Genomic DNA, 22544 nt, shown 5'->3' with positions numbered 1-22544 from the left:
TGCATTTTGCATTTTTGCTTTTTTTTTAGGGTCTTAAATATTGGGCGTTACCCTCCTTGGTTCTTTTATCCGCTGCCGCATCTGCTGCTCTCCCATTCTGGATTAATTTTCTTTATTAATATTATTATTATTATTTTTTGTTTCTTTTTGATTTATTTGATATAAATTAATTATTTTTAAGGGTTATTTCGTCTGTACCAACAGATTAACGGTTTGTATAATCGAGATTTAATCCTTTTTGTTAAAATTTAAATTACATTTATAACTGTATTTTATAATTTTATATATGGGCAAATAAAGAATTTGAATTGGAATTTCTATGATATATTCTAAATCCTTTTTGTATAGCAAGGGATATGCCTAAAGTCTATGGTTTGTCAAATATGACGTAAAAAACTAACGAAAAATTTGAAATAAAAAAAAAATTAAATTTATTCTAGATCTAAAATTCAAATATATTCTAGTGATTTAATAGCTGTTTTACAATGAAAATTTTGATCACAATCTCTCAAGTAGAAACTATGACGCCTACTATAATTTTTATGTAATTATTAGTAACGAGATGATTATGGTCTAAGCAACCTCCTCACTTTGCATTCGTCGTTCTACAATTTCTTGATGCAACTTATCCTAATAGATAAATTAGACGAATAAGACCGAATGAGTGATCACCAAGGTCATCGGATATAACCCTATTAGATTTTTTCTTATAAGGCTAATTTGAAGTGCAAAGTTTATATGAATAGATTAAATAATGTTGATGATTTAAAGCAAGGAATTCGATAAGAAATGAGACTAATCGATCTGCAAGTGATTGAAAATGTGCAATTGAAAGTAAGTAATTCAAAAATACATTGAAGTAAATGGATAATAAATTTAACACCAGTTGCAATAAATATTGTATAAACTTTTATTTTTTATGTCATATGTTTTATTAGTCTGCTACGTGAAATTTGACAAGTCGCCGGCTTTAGGCATATGATATACTTTATAAAACGTATTCAGAATTATCCCAGATTTGTAAAATGTCATGATATACAAGGTGTTCCATTTAAAAAAAATAATGTTAGACGCCATAGTTACTACGTAAGGTACCTTGAATAAAAAATTTTTATTGCAAAAAACGCGTAAGTGACAATGCTAATCGACGTATTAATAAAATAAAAAAAAACACCTGAATTTTAAACGAATTTCTCCCTTTGATTGTAAGTGATTTGTAGGTTTATAACTGATAAATTTGCCGGGCCTATGAGAGTCTTAATTTCGTTTTCCCAATCGATAGATCTGAAAAATGACAATCCAATTTAATGGTACTATTGACTACTTCCAGGAAGGCCCAAATGTCCTCTGCTTCGGTTGATTATTCTAGAAAATGGTAAACAATCAAACTAAACTTTTTCGGTTTTTTTTTTCTATCATCCTAAAAGTAAGCATCAATTTGGTGTTTGAAAAAATTCTGGTTTGAGTAATTGCCAATTTTTAAAGAACATAATTAAGCGTTCACATTTTAAAGAAATCATATAAGTCTGCTACTTCATAAAAATAAATAAATAAAAATTTGTTGAAGGTCTTAAATTTTTTTGTCTAAAAAAGTTTAGGTGTCAAAGTTAGAAAAATTCAAATTACTCAAAACAGGTAAAAACTCATTATTAAGTCAATCATTATCAACTAATTTTTTTACTTTAAGAAAACATGAAAATATTGCACTGCTGCTTTTTTAATATTACAAAACAAAATAATTCAGCGGCATGGTCCAACCGAATCAATCAAAAAAAAATCCTATAAACATATATACTAAACGTCTTAGATTTTCCACTACATGGTAGTAAATTTGAAAGAAAAAAACTTAAAAAAAAAATTGATACATTTATTCAATGTATTTGAGGCATGTATTCGAATGTTTCACCGGACAAACTTAAAAAAAATGCTAAAAATAGAGTTATGAAAGTAATACTTGATTAAGATAATCAGATTTAGGCGTTAAGGCTATCCATAACAATGGTTTTTCTTATGCGAAAAGTGTGCATCGGACGAAAAATTACTAAGAGACTAGATTGAGATTAGATTTCGATCCTTAAAGAATGAAGAATGCAAAAAATACTTTTTGTTACAAAAAAAAAACAGTGGCATATGCAATGAAATGTATGAAAAGATAATGGCGAATATAAATTAATAGAACATATATAGGAAAAGGGCTCTGGATGCTCAGAAACTACGTACGTAATTTTCAGGAAACCTACAGTAATATCTACAGGGGTATCAAATTTATTAAAAAAAGTAAGTATTTTTCTTACCTGTAGAGCCTCTTGAGAATGATGTTGCAATATTAAAAAAACCCTCTGTATATTAGTTCTAGGGCAAATAAAATAATTAACAACACGAATTTAAGATAATTTTATATAAAATCCAATATAAAACTTTTACATATCCCATAGTTGAAAAGTAAATTTTATTTTAGGATAAAGTAAACATGGTAGTATGTTATCAAATTTAATATTTATTTAGATAATATGAAGCTAGGGGCGTTGGATAAAATGAAATTCATGTAGTCATTTATAAATTAATATTAATATTTGATACTAATTATAAAGGTTATAGATATAAATGAGTTATAACCAGTCCATATTATTATAAAATATTGACTCAAAGTTTTATTAAACAACTAACCTAAAACCATTTTTTACACATCAATATTTGTTAAATAGATTTTTTTAATTTCTTTAATGTAGTAAATAATTATGTACATTTTTCTGTCAAAACCTATTTATTAAAATTTATTAAACAACTTGTCTCAAAAAAAAAATAGACATATATACAATAAAATTGATTCATTTATTTATTATTTTTATCAATGATCGTACAACCGAGACCAGTCAAGAATTAAAACAAAATCGAAAGTCAGTTGAAAACCTCTTTTGGCCTGTGATGCAACAACCGCAATCCAAGAAGACGGAGCGAACGGCCGAGTCAGAGTTAAAAGACCCGTTGTGCCCGTTCCCATGTCTTCTTGTTAAAGCGGTTTCTTGTTTTGGGTCTCGTTTGTTGTGTTGTCTTTTCGTCGTTGTTTTCGACGTCAGAGCACCGACTGTCCGGCCGGATTTGTCACGGTGAAATAAAGCGCCAAATTAAACGAGGAAGACACGGGCATGAGCCTCGAGTTGAGCTCTGGTTTTCGCTTAGACATAGATAAATCGTTGTTTATGAGAGTTGGGCTGACAGAAGAAACCAAAGGGCTAAAACTAAAAATGTGAAAAATGTCATTTATTTTACGTTGATCTCTTTATTTCCCACTATAGTAGATTATATGAGGCGTTGAGACTTAGTGGCCTAAACTGTAAGACATTAACATTTAGATAAATGCAGAAAATAATTGCTGAAAAGTCAAATAATTGATAAAAGATTGGCCTAACCGATTTTACAGTTTGTATGAATAGATGTCGCCCCAAGTTCTACTTTAATATTTTACATTACCTAAACAACACACGATAGTTAAAAAAAATTTTATTTGTGGTTTACACCAGGTGTACATTTTTTTTGAACTTGAACTACAAATATCGGATAAAATGTCCGGGTGATATAAGTTGAGGAATTTAATAGTACATTTATATTATTTACGTGTAAAAAGACTTATTACATATTACTAATATACAATTATTATTTCATACAAGTTAAACGTTTAAATATGGTATATTGTAGACTATTTAAAGATGTTTATATAATGGAATGAACTTCTAAACAAAGTTAATGCATTTCCTATTTTTTTCTAGATTTCTTTGTGTTTGCTATTTCATTATTACACAAAATTTACATATCAAGTTTAAAAACTTGATATGTAAATCCCGGGTCAATTTTTTTAAATGTCGAAATTTTGTTTTTAACCGAAGCGTGCAAAAACCACGCGTTCGCTTAGTTTCCGTAAAAACGCCGAACTGTGTGTGTTTGGTGCGGTTAAATTTGATAGTTATTGAAACATCGTGAACATATGGATATACAATTCGAGTAAGTATAATTTATTTTTTATATGTAATAGTGGGGGATATTTTGTTACACTGTGATGCTCAGAATACTATGGCTTATCGTGGGCCAAATTTAGAATAAAATCCATTGATAAGTTAGTGAGTTACAAGGGCGTAAACTTGTATGTTACCATATGGCAACACTAAGCGTTTGCACTAAGTGATTTCAAATAATTACAGATATGGCTTTTCACTTGCGGAAGCGCTTGATATGGTGTATAACTCTGATCTTGACGGCAATATTTACATTGAGCCACTAGAACCCAATGTAGACACAGATGATGACTCAGCTGACGAGGACGATGGCGGGTAAAAAGCCAACGTTTTATCGTAATTTGTTATTTTTTGATCATTTTTTTTTCGTAGGCTAGTTGACAATTTGACAGCTTGACAGTTGCGAGCCCCGGCCGAAATAAGATTATATACAATAACGAGAGATTGGGTACCCAATATGAGGTTGAATGTGATGCAAACATAGCAGATCAGGAAACAAATACTGTGCCTACTCCGGTTCTTGTGCAGGAATACACAACTTGGCTAAAAGATAGGCGAAACCAGTCTAAATCATTTATACTTCAGTGGGAAAAAGGAGCAGGCTATGCAGTTGTACCGCCAAAATATTTTCCGCCACCAGATTATTCCAGATTTGAGCAAATGTCCGTAATTCAAATTTTCGAAGAGTTTATAGATGATGAATTTATAAAACATTTGGTGGCGGAAACTCACAGGTATGCATTATTTTTGAACTGTCCAAACCTTAATATTACACCAGATGAACTGCGTTGCTTCATAGCAATATTATTTGTAAGCGGCTATAATAATTTGCCATCTAAAAGGCAATATTGGAGCAGTGGCGAAGATCTTAAAAATTTAGCTGTGTCTTAAGCAATGCGCCGTGATCGATTTTTACAGATCACTCGGTTTCTTCATTGCTCTGATAATACAAAACTAGACAAAAATGATAAGTTCTACAAGATTCGGCCTGTCATAGAATTGTTAAAAAAACTGTTTGAAAAATTTTGTTCCGGAACAAAATTTGGCTTATGATGAAAGTATGGTTCGATATTTCGGGCGACATAGCTGCAAGCAATTTATTTGTGGAAAACCCATTAGATTTGGGTATAAAATTTGGAGCCTAAATACTACAGACGGCTATTTGGTAAATTTTGATGTTTATCAAGGTAAAAGTCCCAAATCTAATGCGGACTACGATTTATTGTTTGGCAAAGCTGTAAGCCCTTTGGTAGTAATGTTAGATTAATTGCCGCCAGAAAAAAAGGATTTGCGATATGAACTTTATATGGATAATTTGTTTTCAAACCCAGCGCTTTACTTATATTTGCAATTTCGTGGTTATTCTGCAACTGAAACAATTCGTGAAAACCGAATGCCCAAACAATGCCCCCTCACGAATAAAAAAATGTTTATCAAAAAAGACCATGGATATTTCGAAACAGCCATGGAAAAATCCGATGGCCATTTGTATGTGAGATGGATGGATAATTCAGTGGTAACTATGATGTCTACTTCGCATGGAGCTCAAGAAATTGGACAAGTTAAAAGGTACTCACAACAACAAAAGAAAAATATAATGGTTACACGACCAAAAGTTATTGCGAAATATAATGCCCACATGGGAGGAACTGATTAGATGGACCAGAACCTTGGCTGCTATCGCATCAGTATTCGAGGTAAGAAATGGTATTGGCCTTTGCTAACATGGATTTTCGATGTTGCTCTTCAAAACTCCTGAATACTATACAATCGATCTCGAAAACAAAAGGTTTCACAGTTAGAGTGTAAAAGAGAGGTGGCGAACGTATACTTGAAAAAATTTCAAGTTTTGCCGAAAGGATCTGGGCGACGAGCTTCTGCATTGGAATTTTCAGATTCGCGAGTTTCGGATAATATCCGGTTTGATCGTTTTGACCATTTAGTTCAACAAAAAACACAAAACAAACGAAGACGATGTGCACTCAAAACATGCAACTGCACAGAACCATGTGTTCAAAATGTGATGTAGCTCTATGTATTTCTTGCTTTGCACCTTATCATTCTCGTTAACTTAAACCTGTTTACTTATTTTATATTACTTAGTATAACGTTCTATAATAAAATTTTAATATTATCTAATTAAAAAGATTGTTTCAATTTTAGGTAGTGTAAAGTCCTAGCGTTGCCATATGGTAACGGCTTATATCTCAAAATGTAAGTAGCTAAAATTAAAAACATTCACAGATGTATTCTAAATATGCTGAAAATCACAAGCTAAAACTGAATTCTAATAAATCATCTGCTCTTTTTATAGAATACTCTAAAAATCCAAAATACAAATATATCAGTAGTGGATGTAGCCAAATATTTAGGATTAATTTTTGATAGCAGCTTAAGCTTCTTAGTCCATATAAATAAAAAATTAAGCATTGTTTATATGCGTCTAAGGGAGGTGTGCATAATCTAAAGCGTCACATTCCAGCCAAAAATAAATACTTCTTATGTAATAGATTAATACTTTCTTTGTTTGACTATTGCTATATAATTTATAATAATGCAAAATTTCTGTATAAGGTTTTCTTATGGAATCTCATACAGAAGTCGCATAACTCCTTTTCTTAAGCTTCACTCTTATCTAAATATGGAAAATAGGCGAAAATATCATTTATACTGTTTTATTTATCGCATAATCAAAACTGGGCAATCACTATACCTAAAAGAGCTATTGATATTTGTGATTGCTCCCACAATACTAGATATTTTGAAAACATCTTGTCGAACTTGCATTGTCTTATTTATTTAATGTAACACGACCTTTCCAGTTTACACTTGATAACGGTTGGAGATACTTACCAACCGAAACGTCGTGTTACATTAAATAAATAAGACAATGCAAGTTCGACAAGATGTTTTCACTGTACCATTGTCTACCACCTTCAAAAACACACTAGATATTTTAATGGCCATAGAGTAGACCAACATCGTATAGCCGCGTATCAGCGATCTTTCAGCTTTGTTGCTACTCAAATGGGGGATCATTTACCTGATTATGCAAAAAAATTATTTTTTTATAGATTACAAAAATATATTAAAAGGTTTCTTTTAGAATTTCAAAGTAGAATATGAATAATAAAAGAAATACAATTTGCATTGTGTATGTAGCTGATATCTCTATTTTGTCGATGGTTGTGGGTAATTTAATTTAATATGATTGAATTTGAATTGTATATCCTGAAATAGTAATAAATATATTAGTGTTTTCCTTTCTTCCTGCATCTTCCTCTTCTGTTCGTCGCCTGCCCTTGTCTATAGTAAAAATTTGTGTTATGTAAGTCCTTTTTTTTAAGGTTTTATGTATCAGTTCTTTTAAATCAAGATGCATACCTATTTGCTAGGAAATTAACATTGTAAATTTAGTAATTGACGTTTTATTTTATTTTTCTTTGGCAAATAAATATTTTTTGGTTATGAATTTGAAAACCAAAAATTGACTAAAAAATCGGTGAACAAATATATATTTAACGCCAATAATATGTTGTTTGGGTAGTATCCCTGCTTGAAATATTATACTGGCCTATCATGAGTTAGGCCCCCGTTAAGTTAAGATTCTCATTTATTTACGTGCGTTTAGGTTAAAACGTGTTTGTTATCGTGAAATTAGAACACATATTTATAGAAAAAAAGTCCTATTTTAACTTCAACAGTACGCTTTTAAAATATTTGCATCGAATTTTGAAACACCTGTATAAGTGTAAATAATGTCTGAAAATTAAGAGCATGGTAAACAAAGGCTGTCCGCAGGGAGGGTTGTTATCACCTCTCCTACAGAACATTGTTCTGGATAGTCTTAATATCCTCCTAGATATTGATTGCCACTACACAATAGCTTGTCCAGATAAGTTAGTCATTCTGCAACAGGCTAAATGCGAACACTCTCTCTACAAACCCATGCAAGCAGTTGTTGAAATAGTGAAACAATCATGTGCAGGATACTCTTAATAGCTAAGCTATCAAGTAACTTATTAGGTCTTGCTTGAGAAGTTACTTACCTTAGTGCTACACAATTGATAGCAAACTAAATCACAATTGTTATATCACAATGAAAATACAGATAGCTTACAACTCATATGTGGAATCTGGCTTTTTCCCCAAAGTCGTTATGTGTGTCAAACAGCTACCATAATAAGACCTATGCTTACGTATTGCTGAGCCATAAAAAAGAGAAGAACATAACTTATCGAAGATTAGATCATTTTTAAATAATACCATGCTTTTATATTTATGTATATGTCATATACATAAATATAATTTATGTCAAAGAGGTTGTATTACTCACAATAATCTTCTTCCGCTCTGTTGGAATAAATGAGCCGTTCAGCGGAAAAGTGGTCTAACTCCCTTAAAGTAGAAATTTAGAAAATTGATATTTTGCATCTGGATGAACTAAAAAATCACAGTAACATATTCTTTACTTTTTTGTACATATTTATAATAACCCTGTACTAAAATTTCATATAGTAAACATTTTTTCTAATTGCGCCCATTAATTACATTTTTGCCGCCCAATGTCATTCTTCCAGTAAGTTTTTTTCAAAAACATAGCGGAAAAGTGGTATAACTTGGAGAGTTATATCACTTTTCCTCATAAAAGTTAACCAAATTTCACAAAACTGATGAACCAAAGAAAAATAATAGCTGTAGTATGTTTACTATAATATCTATTACTGATAAAAGTGTTCAAAAAATATAGAGCTTGAAGAGCAAAACATTACTACTACTTATCTTACATACTAAACTGACAGTAGGGAGAGTAAGAACAAGTTATTAAACAAATTATTCTTCATCAGAATCGGATAATGGACCACTGTCAACAGCATCTTCTTTTATCAGTAAGTCCAGGAAGAACTGATGCTGAATCTGGGGAATCCACTGAAGAAGTTCTATCATATCTTTTTTCTTAGCTACAGTAACTGATCTACACAATACGTACCATAACACTAAAAAAACCTGACTAAATAAGAAAAAGCGAGGTTAATAGGACCTGGCGCGACATAGGAACAGCGTGGTGCCTTGACTTATACCACTATTCCAGCGAACAAATCCATTATGTTGAGAGGAATAACGTTAGAAAGCTCTTATCTTAGCTAAGTTAAAATTTTGACTTATACCAGTTTTCGACTGAATATATTAGACCAGTAGAAACATAATGAATGGTATAGTGCAAGAATTTGCATTGTAGAGACCCATTGGCTAAGAACAACTCTGACAGGTAATAAAGCACATTTTAAAGCGTATTTTACAAATGTAATGAATTGGCATCCAAACGGTCCGCTTCTAGCAGAAGCTACTACTATGGAGGAAACTACTAATTACTTATACTGGAGGCTGAAATGGACTCGCAATGAATGATTCGCAAGTTTTTACATTTAAAAAACCCTACACAATTAACCAATCGTATGGCAGGTATAACTAACATCTACGCAAATAGTTCTAAAAATAAGACAAGTTCGGGCTGTAGCGTATACTATAGAGAAGTCTTTAAAACGGGTTTAATAGAGTTGGATAAAAAAATAGGAACTCTATAGTTAAAACCTTTGGTATGACACCAAAATCAAAAAACAGTTTTACTACTAACCCAACCTTCTTTTTTTATAGATTCTCAGAGCCAGTCGACCGATAATGATACTACCACCGGCGAGGGGTGCAGAGTCACCGCATCGGGAGAGCCGGCTTTGTAAAGTTCGTATAAGCAGTCTAGGCACTCTTGGACACTCTCTTTGAGATGTCCTCGAATGCAATGATCTCTATAAAAAACACTGAATATCTCTCCTCTGCTAGCAGACAAGATACAAAATCAATTACCACCACCGAACCACTACAAACGGAGGCTGTGTGTCAGGTAAATCGACATCACAGAAGTTCTTAATTTTAGGTTTAAGCTTACTAACTGGCTAAATTTTTAGCTTCACAAAACACCTGTTTGGTAGTGCCAAAAACTGGACCACCATAAGGCGAAGTCAAGAAAAGCCTTCAATGAAGCAAAGAACACTCGAACGCGGGAGAACAGGGACATCTATTGGAGCCAGTTTAATAAACACAAAGAAGTTGTAAGACAAAAGTAGAGAGAAGCATAGGAAACATATGGCAGGGAAATAGAGAACTGTAGTTATGTGGATCTGCACAGCTATCATGAGACTTATGCTTAGGTACGACGCTATTGTCTGGGGCCTTAAAAGAGATCAGGCCACAACTTATCAAAAACTAGATTATGTTTAATACTTTAACATTAAAGAACAACTTTCTGGATAACAGAGTGTCATACTCGGCGTAACCCGGAAAGGTCTCATGAACCTCTAGTGAGCTGAAAAAAAGTTGCAGGGAGTTTTAAGAGTTTCCACGTAAGGTTTTGGGTGATTGTGAGACTAGATTCTGGGACTTGTTGGCATTCCTAAATCCCTAATCCTAACTATCTGAAGTGGAGGTCTTACAAATATCTACGCAGATGGTTCCAAAACTAAGACAAGTTCGGGTTGTAGCGTACACTCCCAAAAACCTTCGCATAATGGAACCATTAGAGACTATGCTAAGTATTATTGAAACAGAGTTATATAGCATAACTCTAGCGGCAGAACAACCTATCAGAATTAACGTAACTAATAAAAAGGTATATCTAAGGATATAAGGAGGGAAGTTCTTGCGCTGCCTAGACCACGTTTCAAGTCAAGACACCTGTTTCACGTAGTAAAGCAGTGCGACCGTACCCTTGTGGAATAATTTATTAAGAACAAGGTAACAATTAGCTGGATCAAGAAAGACAACTACAGCAAGGGTAATCTTACTGTAGATTTAGTGTCCAAGTCAATGCTCTTAAATCACTAGGGCTAGAGTCTTTAGTGGTTCTAATTATGAGCATCATAATAAACACACTCTCATCTCATGCTTTTTAAAAAGTAATGAGATGATACCCCTGGCTCAACTACGTCTAAGGGTATTCGCATACCGAGCCTGGATGGTCACTGGTAGACTGGCTGCAAAGAGCTGGTAGAGTTACCGCCAGATATTCGTACGTCAATGCTTGAACATGGTAGGTGGTCATTTGGAAATAAACCCGCGAAGTGTGCAAATGTGTGGTTAAAATTGAGGATTCAAGTAGCGACAGTGATGATTTTTATTTAATAGAAAACAATGCTACAAAGTAATTTTTACGAGAAAAAGCAACAAAAAGTTTTACGGTGCATCCGAATAATCAAAACAGACAAGAATTTGGTGAATATCAGCATTTATTCAAAGATGTATTTTTCTTGAATTTAAGAATGCAGGGAGAAATTTTTGATTATATATTAAGGATGATAACCCCGCGCCTATAAAAGAAATTGTTTAGCTGTCACAGTCAACCTTTCAAGTCAAGTTTTACCAGAGGAGCAACTTGTTGTGACCTTGTGGTAAGTATTCTGGTTTTGACTTACTCTCAGCAAAACTTTAGTACTAAATAATGTTTTTAGTTATTTATGCGCTTCGTTTAAACATTTGTCATTCGAAATTCGAATGGGAGAGAGCACTGAGGGGAAAATTATGAAGCCAACTATTATGGCGATTTGGGAAGTATTACAACCCATTCATATGCCACCCTCTATGGCTGAGGACTTTAGAACAATTGCTAAGGAGTTTTACAAAATATGGAATTTTGTAAATTGCATAGGCGTCATAGATGGAAAACATATACGTATCATATGCTCGAAGCATTCGGGCACCATGAACTTCAATTACAATTTTTTTTATTCAATTGTATTGCAAGCTCTCGCCGATGTCCGTTACCGATTCATTATTGTAGACGTTGGCGGATATAAGAAGCAAAGCGATGCAGGTACATTTAGATCCCCTGAAATGTTAAAACTTTTAGAAATCATCCTTTGAATATTCCCCCTAGTGATTTTTTGCCTAGCTAGTAGAGATGTCTTTTGTTTTTATCGGCGATGAACTACCCGTTACTCAATAACTTAATAAAACCATATGAAGGTGTGAATCTTGATTTTGACAGCGAATATTTTAACACTTGACTGTCCAGATCCCGAAAAATAGTTGAATGTGCAATTTTATATTCCAAGTGGCGATTCATATTAAAAGCGATAGAAACAAATGAAGAAGTGACCGATCATATTATAAAACCTATGTGTTTGTTACAAAATGTGATAATAGATCAAGAAGGATTTGAATGGCATTTGACAGAGGTGATACCAATTCCAGATGAGTTAAATAGAGGTTATAATATGAATGTGGGCCGAGTTTTAAAAACTGAGAAATTTATTAGAGATATATTTAAAAATTTCATGTGTCGTAATCGTCTTATTTACGTAGAAAAATAATAGGTATATAGGTAACTAAAGTAAATTATTATTATGCATTTTTTCCTATTTAGCATAATAAATCAAAGTCACATACCTAATGAGTTTTGGTCAGAAATAAATAAATGATATTTAAACAAGGTCATTTTTAATCCTAAATAATATTGTCAGTATGTGATAACCAAAACGCCATATTTTGGCTGTCATAAGCTGTGGGCGACGGACTGCTTGGACGTGCAAACGAAATAGATGGGACTGGACTGTTATAATTATTAACTGGACTGTAACTAGCATTACTCCAGTTAGTATTTCTATTTGGAAAAACATCTGATGACCTGACAAAGGCAAATTTTTGAACAAGTTCTTGGACTTTGTCAAAGAACATTCTGTCGTCATTTGACTCAGCAATAATTCTGCTTTTCTTTGATATTTTCTGCTGTAAATACTGCAATTTTTGTTTCTCTATATTCAGAGCAGAGCTTGTCCATATGCTTCGTTTGGGCGAGTACGCTTTCTACTCGGCTAAGCTACTCTAAGTTCTAATGTTTCGGTACTAACCTGCACTTCTGTACTTGACTGGGTCAACTGTAGGCTTTCATTAGATTTTCTATATGTTAGCTGATCGTTTAAAAAAAGCATTAGTGAATAATACTGCCAGCTTGACTTGACTATGGATTCACCTGAATTTCCAGACTTTTTTTGCAATCTCGTTTCTCATCTAGTCCCGTCAGTATTTCCAAACCGCGTTTCCTAAAATATTTTTAATTTTTTCTAAATTATTTTGCTATTTATTATTATAAATAGCAAAATACACCATACAAAAAACCCACTCTGCAAAATGTCGAAAAGTATAAAGGAGCATTTGGTTTAAAAAACATAAGTTACAAAATTCTTTTTAATTGGCAAAATTGGATAAACCTGCGAAAAATTCCATTCTAGTTTTGGGGTAAAATAGAAGACTGATAAATATTGTTTACTTTTTAGAAATCCGAGCATATAATAAGAAAATACTACTTATATTTAAGTCCTGAAAACATAAATATTTTAATATTTTAACTTACAGTCTGTATTCATTTTTGTGGCAATACCATCTGATAATTTAGCCACAACAAATCTATTTTGATGGTCTGGATCTGCCTAATTCCCGAGATGTGGTTTGCTCTGCACAAGACTCATATCTCACGCTGGTCGCTTGTAGAATTCAAGGTTTCGTTCTTCCAGCGACCGTCGTCAAGGCCTGCTAGCCACGAACTTAATAAATATACCTGGACTGCTAATGCATATGGCCACGATATCTAAAAATGACCACTGCCTGAAGGCCACCATTTTTATAGTGGTTGTGTCCTTTTGATGTTGGTCACTCTAAACATTTTTAGTGTTGTCAACAAAAAATATATTAGATAACGATAATAAAGTTCATGACGCTGACGTTTGACGTGTGACCTGTCACGAACTAAATTAAATTTTTTATTGAGATTTTCTTTAAATTATCATTGGAATTGTAAAATCACGACTCGACATGACTGATTTTAAATAATATTGTCAATTGTGAGTATAGCGGATTGCCTAGTTTTTGGCGATTTGTAAACAACGCTTGGGTGGGTATAATGTATCACCATCCATATTTAAAAGTATTTGGTTTATCGTTTCTTAAGACCGAATTATTGTGAATTTTCTGTCTACTATATAAACCCTTGCTAATTACAAACTCTCATACAACCATCTATGTTTTGATTTATATAGATGGTCGTACCTATTATTGTCGAAACTCTGTACGTAGAAGGAAAGTCAAAGTCGTAATAGTAAAAATAGAAAAGTGTTTTTAACTGAATTTGTTAAGTCAACAAGCAAAAATTTAAATGAAGATATACCATTTTCATGGTACATATTAGAATTTATATGATTCAAGATGATCAGAATAATAAAACAAATATTTTAAAGGCATCTATCCCAAGTTAATTGAAACTTTGTCTCATTTTAGGTGAGGATTACTTTTTTTCATAAATTTTAACGAAATTCTAAAAGAAGTACAAGAAAAATCACAGATCTAATGGAACTGTCTTAAATTCTTAACTGAAGGTAACTTTGCTTGCTTGCTTGCCAGTTTTAATGGCTTGTGCTAATACTGAAATGCACGGTAACGCCTCCCCTACGATGCATCCGGCGTCATCCGGCCTGGCTACCGGCGTGAATAGGTTCAGCTACCACTGGCAAAGGGCAAGGGCAGGAAAGGGTCTAGGAAGGGTTTCAAAGGATAGGAAAGGAAAGACTGTAAGGTAACTTTCTATTTTGTATTTTTAAAAACATAACCTCTCAAAAACTTTAATTGTTTTGTTTTGTGGCGAATATACATACTGTGAACATGCGCCCCAGATGCATGAAGCTTGGCAACGCCGGTGGGGATCGATCAGCTGTGAACTGTCAAGAATCGCCTCGGGACTCTACAAAAAGATCATCGAGACTCTCGACACAAACACAGGATAATCGAAACCCCATGTAATTAAATTAAGTTCGTAAAAATGTGTTTATTTTGTAGTTTAGTTTTTGATTAAACAAAATTAAAGTAAACCGCGAGTGTGCCTTACTTGCTCTCCGCAACGGCCACAGTTTCCCTATAATTGGCACAATTGAAATTTGTCAGAGTGACCAACATCAAAAGAAAATAATCACGCAAAATGGCAGCCCTCTAGTAGTGGTCACTTATTTTTCATTAGCAGTCCAGGTATATTTCTATTCAGTTTATCGTGCTGCTAGCATACCAGCGACCGGATCTGTGCGCACGTACGTTACTCCATAAGCAACTACGAATATAAAGCTTGCAGCTACGCGACCAGTTAGGTCAGATGTATGAAGCTTGTATGGAGAAAATCGGAATTGTATGTCGGCCATCTTGCTTGGCAAAATTGGCAGGAGCTAATAGAAATGACGTTGACATTGACTAATAGAACATCATTTGTCCTATTATTCTAAGTTTGTTTTTGATTTCAATGTATGCTGTTTCATGTATGCTTTATACTATTTTAAATCAATCACTTTTTTCCCTAAAAAGTTATTATCAATTAATATTTTAATTGATTTGCAGCAATTCCAGGTGTCCGGTAAGAAAATGTGATTTTATTTATTACCCTTATTTTTTTGTATCGTCAATTTTTAGTCTGTAATAAAATCAAATTCAGTTGGATTTAATCAAGATCTTTTACCTTTCAAATATTTAATTTTTAACTTCATTGTTACAAATACATGTTACAAAATGTCTGGCCTCTCATTTCATTTCGACAATTAAAAAATAGATTAAAATTCTCATGTAAGTATCTTTTATGTAAGAATAGCTTAGATAAACATAGTAATAAAAGATTTTTCAATTTCCTTCACTCCCCATTACAAGAAAAATATAGAGAGATATAGAATATAAATTTTATTAAGACTTTGAGCTATAGAATTTGTTCTCATATTGCTGATACTGCTGATTACACTAGCATACATATTCATTTAAAAATTAGTTTTGTCATTATTTTTGACATGAATCATTCAGATAATTTATTTAAGGTTTGCACTGCCTATTTTTTCATTTTATTTTATGCTCATAACATACCACTTCCTATGTAAAGTAAGACGATACATATGTATAGAGACTAATAGAGCTAAGCACCCAGAATGAATCAGACTGAATGTTTTTTTTTATTTTCTGTCGGCATTTGCCTTTGAATTAAGATTTTTTTTCTATAATATGTTGTTAGTAGTATTATCGGAGACTAATAAATATATACTATGTATGTGATATATGCCATACTATAAGTTGTTTTCATTTTCAAAGAGTTTATTTGTTATTGTAGATAGATATATTGTTTTTTAGACAATACTATGTTTTTAATTCGTTTTTAGAATATGTTTAATTTTTCTTTAAGAAACAGAAAGAAATATAAATTAAGCAAAGTTAATTCATTCAGCAGTGAATTTTTATTTATTTTTACAAAGAAGATTATTATGAATTTTTATAGAATATTTAATTTAGGTGTAGTTATATTTTATGTATATATTTTTTTGCTCTTTATGTCTGGGTCTAGCATGTTTTGTTTTTAAATCATTTTTAGTAATATAGTTTATGTATTCTTTAAACTTATGTAGGTTTAGTACATGGATGTTAGTAGTTATATGTCATTAGTCTTAAGTAATATCCAAAAAGATTATCTTAATTGTTTGCTAGGTGAACTATATACTTTATAAAATGCTCTTTTTTTTCAGGTCACAATGTTGAAGACAAGAATCTACACTGTAGAAATTTGAATTTGTTGGCCTTTTATTTGCATGCATAGTTTTGCAATTAACATTTTTTAATTAAACATTTTTTATTAATCCTAATATATATATTATCTGTTATAATGAATTATTATATATTATGTATATAATTTTAATTTTATTTTTTACTATATATTTTTAAGTAATTATTTTACAGGAAAATTAAATAACAAATGTATTAAAGAAAAACATTGTTTTATTTCATTGTTATATTTTCATTGTTATATTTTTATTTTTGAAATTGGTGATATGTTGTACATTATTGTTAACTGATTACTGGACTACCTTAACTCGTTTATATATGTAAAATTAAGGCACAGAATTTTATTTTATGCTGATCACCTTATCAAAAAGTAGCCTTTATGATTAGGTGTTTGCTTTCGATATTGCGATTAAATAATATCATGAGATTTCGTATTAAATTAAATTTGAATTTTTCCGCCATCATTTGGTCATGCCTTTCTACCATTTTTATTGGTCCAATTAGTTACGTCAAAGTGTCATGTTAGTTACAATAGTTTCCGTTGCCAAGCGAGAGGACGCTAGCAGACTTGTCAGAAGAAGTTCGATCAGTTTGTATGCAACCAGCACTTCTCTATATATTTGTGTTCTGTGAGTTAGGCTACCCTCTACATTCTTGGCCCGTTGTGCGGAGAAACTAAGAAGCTTCTCAGCTAGCTGCACAGACCGGAGGCAATTTACTGCAATTATCTCTGACCAGAAAAAACTGCTAACGGATATGCTTCTTAGTTACTATCTATCAAGTGGCCATTCGTTTAAATTGAAAGTAAGCATGAGCCCACTATGCGAGGGCATACTACCCCCAAGACGAGACTATGGAGCACATACTTTTCGATTGGTTTAGTCTCTCGTCAATACGTGCCGGGATTCTCGGTGTATCCATCACTTGGAGTGATTAGGGGATCTCTCCCTAACGAGGTCGTCACCCTTGATAAAATCGAACATCTGGAGAAAAACAACTAGTTTGAGCAAATTTTAAGTAATTTTGCATAATTCAGAAAATAGTCCTTATCTTAAACATTTCCGGTTTTTTGTACATAAGAAAAAACATTGGAACGAAATACTCAAAAAGACTTAAAGAATTTAATAGGCATGTGATAAATAGTTCAAATGATACATATTTAACTCAAAGTTTGAGAATAAAAAACTATTTACAAATAATTTATTTTAGAGTACTCTTAGATAGGAATATGCAGTAAATAAACTAATATGTAACTTATTATAAATAAGTTTAAACTGTAATTTTCCACCTGAAAGAAAAATCCTCTTTGGTGATTACAGCAAAACTGAACTAATGCCGTTCATTTATCTCCGGCATGCTGGCCGCGCCCAAAATAAATAAGGTAAACGCGAGAGACGGATGAGCCAAAAAGGATGGAAGTATTTTTCTCAAAGTTTAGCGTTTCATAAAAGGGCTTTTATTCGGTCGAGCCAGGTAACACCCAACATTGATTTACGAGCGAGCATTATTGCCCTGGCTTGGACACGTATTCAATAAAAAATATTTTGAGTGAATGGGCCTTTGCAAGTAATTCCTCTTTACAGGTGTACAAATATTCGTTGATTTATGGGAACCCGCGTTGTTCATTACCGGGCGATAAAATTGTAATTTTTTTTCAAGAACTCAGTTTTTTCTATATCAAAAAATGGTTACTCGATATTTTCTGAAGAATAAATACCATATTTTCTTTGCTTTTTGGAGGATTTTGTATAAATGCAAAACAATTTTAAGAGGTGAGTGAGACAGTTAAACACACTGTACATTTACGTGATAGTTATAAATAATGAATTTTTTTACAAACCAGATCTCCAAAATAAAAATGCTAAATGCTAATTTCTTTTGAAAACACTAAAACAGTCTTCACAGTAATCCATAAATCAATAAATACAAAAATTTGACTATTAGAACCCAAGTTATTGACATGCCAAGAAGAGACAAGTTATTTTGTCTCTTACAAGACTAGACTGACGCAAGAAAAAAGGTCGACAAGACTCACGTAGATAAGGCCACACATACTTAGTGAAAGTATTATTAACCAAACTCCACAAATACGATATGGTCACCATATATGTGATTATATTAACAAAAAGTAAGTCTCATGAGACATTGTCAGTCCCATGTTGAACCAGTAAAAATGGCTTTTTAGTCGCATGGTGTTTCAATTTTAAAGAATTATTACCATGCAGATCTAAGAACTTTGCATTACTTGAAATACTGTTATACACCAAAATGTACAATCGTTGGGAAATGCTGTTAATAATATGTTAAAAAATAAGATCCAGATTGTAAAGTGGTGTGCGGAACGCTGGAACAGTGGATGAACTTAAAGTTTTTGCATTAGATAATTTTATCTTAGGTGCATATTTCTGTCGTAGAAAAAAAATACATGGGGTTAGTGCTTTTTATGTACATAAAGGCATAGACTATAAACCAAAGAATAAGATAAATAAATGATTAATTGTAAATAATATTGAATGTGCTACTGTAAAGTGTAAAATAAATGACTTGTTTTATTAATTATGGTTATATGAGAGTTATTTATACCAACAGGAAATACGAAAATTACTGTAATAATAAAATCACTTGAAAAATATGATGTTTGTGTAAAAGAAAATGTTATCGAACTTGCAAATAAATACAGTCATCATATAGTGAAACAAAATTGCTAGAAACATTAGAAAAAAAACATTTAATTGTAAAATAAATTAAAATGTTTAGTTTATGTTTCTAACACCGGTAACTATGTCGGAGCTCTGTGAATAATTTACCAAATATAATTAATAATTTTAAAGATAAGGTGAAACCATATTGCTTGAATGAATCTTTTGACATGGAATTGTAAAGATGAACTGTCTATAAGTATTCAGAAGGTAAAATATAACCATTACGCTCTGTGTAAAAAATCTATTTTTACTATATATATATATATATATATATATATATATATATATATATATATATATATATATTACTTACCACAAAATTATTTAATTAACGTTATTGCATTATTTCAAAATTGTATGTAATGTAACAATACTATTAATATTTTGTGATTAAGAAAATCAAACGCCTTAGTAAAATCTAATAATACCAAGGCAATAATCTTATTATTATCGCGTGCGCGAAAATTATCAACAACATCTGCCATTGCGGTTGCACTTTGAAACCTAGATTGTTTTTGTGGTAGTATCGAAAAACTATTATTATTTCTCGGACTTGTATGTTCAATACTCGATCTAGAATTTTTGTTATAATTGATAGCATACTCAGTCATTTTAATAAAAGATTATACAAGAGCTTCTTTCATATGATTATAAATAAGAGAAACAGAAATAGAAACAAAACTTTTTAAATCTAAATTAGCTATTTGGATATGAATATAATCGTGTATAACTCACTTACATACGAAAATATTTAAATAAATCTGAAAAATACATTCTTATCATCTTAAGTTGTTACGCCTCTGATAAATGAATTTAAAAACTGCCTCCCTTGCATTTACTGGTGCCAAATAAAAGAAAGAGTTCAATAATGGCATTTTTCCCATTTTGGCAATGAAAAATTTTAATTAATGCTTTATCCTCATGGGTTGTTCGGAAACTTCGACATGGAAATCGTTGATGAAAACGCCCCGTTGAATAAACAATATGAATGTAGGTGTATCCGTATTTACTCCCGTTATGCCTAGGCCAGGTCGGACAATTTCCATTTCAAATTGTGGGCGTTAGTGAATTTTTTCACACCCAAACGCATTTTGATAAATTGATTAAATGGTAACGATGCTTTACTTCGAATTGAAAATAAAGCCAAACTGAAAAAAACCTTTAATTTTTGTTTAAGGTACCAATATGTACACTTTTTTTACTACTTTTCTGAATAGTAACAATTTCGTAGCACTTCACTGTACACCAAGAACCCTTTTTAAACTATACTATGAGTAATTTCAAGATGAAAAGTTTACATAAACATAGGTCCAGAAATGCTTCATTTTAAGATAAAGGTGTAAAAATCTTTTCAGTCAATTTTGTACAAATAAAAAAAAGTTATTTTTAGATCTACCCTTAAACTTTTATTTTAATAAAAAAAAGGTTAACAATAAATAACATCAGATTTATAATAATATGCGGAAAATGCCCTCCTTCAACCTCAATGCAAACATTAGCTCGTCTTAATTTTGAATGCCGAACTCGCTGAAATATTCCCGGCGTATGTCTTCACATGATGTATCTGATCACATGAATGCCTTATCCGTTGGGTTAATTCTTCTTCAGTGTTGACTGGAGGTGGCTAGGTTCTCAATGAAGTAGGTATATATATATATATATATATATATATATATATATATATATATATATATATTTAATATCGTCTCTCTTATATATAATTACGGGCAGTTCATTAACTTTTTAAAAAAACGCTCGGACCCGTCGATTTTATTTTCGAGGGGGACACTTAATAATCATAAAATCACTTTCCCACCTACAACCCCCTAAGCGGGGGTGACACTACCCCTAAAATCTTAAATGGGAAGGGGGGTCGAGTAATACCTCATTGGAAAGGTCTTTTAATTCTCTTTACAAGGGTACTTGGTTTGACGCAATTTAAGTAAGTACTTTTTAAAATTTTCGCATTTAAACCTTAAAAGGTAATTTTCAATATTTTTACTTTATCAAAGACTACTAAAGGTACTTTTAAGAAAAACAATGCCAGGCAATAAGACAAAACCATCAAGTATTATTAAATTATGAGACAAAAAATGAGATAGCTCTATCATATTACAGAATATTTTGACTTTAAGTCTAGTCATTCAAAAAATTATCGCAAAAATAGATTTAAAAAGAATTTGCTTAAGTGTTAGCTTATAATAAATGTTCAAAATGGCTACCTCCATTCTCCGTACAATAAAAAAAATTTTGCTCAAAGCATTGTCGCACGTTCTGCAATACTTCAGGCGTTATTTGAAGACACTCATTTACAATTCTGCCTTGTAAATCTTCTAACGAAGTGGGTTCAGTCTCATAAACTTTGCTTTTTAAGTGACCCCAAAGAAAAAAGTCTAGAAGTGATAAATCCGGCGATCGTGGAGGCCATTCAATAGCACCTCTTCTTCCAATCCATCGTCTTGGAAACGTCCGATCCAAATACTCTCGCACGAATAACGTATAATGTGGTGGGGCACCATCCTGCTGAAACATCAATCCTCATCGTATCTATCATTTTGAGTTTTAATTATAGCTGTCAATGCTAGATTAATGGCCTATTGTAATAGCTCTAAGTACATTTCACCTGTCAGATTTCCAGGTAAAAAAAATGGACCAACTAAATTATCACCAAAGATACCAGCCCAGACATTTAACTTTTGTGGGTATTGGTGTGTACCTCACGATATACTCTAGGATTATTGTCGGACCAATATCGGCAGTTATGACAATTGACCAAGCCATTCAGGAAAAAAGAGCTTTCATCAGAGAAACACGTATTAAACAAAAAATTTGGAGCATTAATAATTCGTTCACTCATAATTTCACTAAATTGTAATCGCCTATCGAAATCATCTTCATTCAGCTCTTGCACAAGATGTATTTTGTACGGATGAAACTTATGAAGTTTTAGAGTTCTTTGGATACTACGTCGACTAATACCTGTGACAGTTTCCAATTGACGGATACTTAATGTAGGATCTACAATAATATGCCCTAGTACAGCCACTTCCATACCTTCATTCCTTACGGGATTTTCAATATTGCGTTTGCGATTCGCCACTGATCCAGTTTCTCGAAATTTGGAAACAAGCTCCAATACATACTTTCGCTGTTTTCATGTCGCTCATTAAATAATTCCACCATTCTATTAGCACATCGATTATTTCCAAAA

General features: G+C 32.2%; 1 protein-coding gene and 1 long non-coding RNA gene across 25 annotated transcripts in view; one reads left to right on the top strand and one right to left on the bottom strand.

Annotated features, from left to right (window-relative positions):
• The window catches only part of LOC126744584 (protein turtle), a 735337-nt gene that overhangs the window by 588736 nt on the left and 124057 nt on the right, over positions 1 to 22544 (bottom strand). The gene's annotated exons all lie outside the window — the stretch shown is intronic.
• Positions 13714 to 16764, top strand: LOC126744604 (uncharacterized). Its single transcript, XR_007663251.1, has 3 exons — positions 13714 to 13900; positions 14334 to 15450; positions 16595 to 16764. It is a non-coding gene; the product is annotated as an uncharacterized LOC126744604 (long non-coding RNA).

This window comes from Anthonomus grandis, chromosome 14 (assembly GCF_022605725.1).
Source record: "Anthonomus grandis grandis chromosome 14, icAntGran1.3, whole genome shotgun sequence".
Classification (NCBI taxonomy): Eukaryota; Metazoa; Arthropoda; class Insecta; order Coleoptera; family Curculionidae; genus Anthonomus; species Anthonomus grandis.
This window is presented reverse-complemented; position numbering and strand designations above follow the sequence as displayed.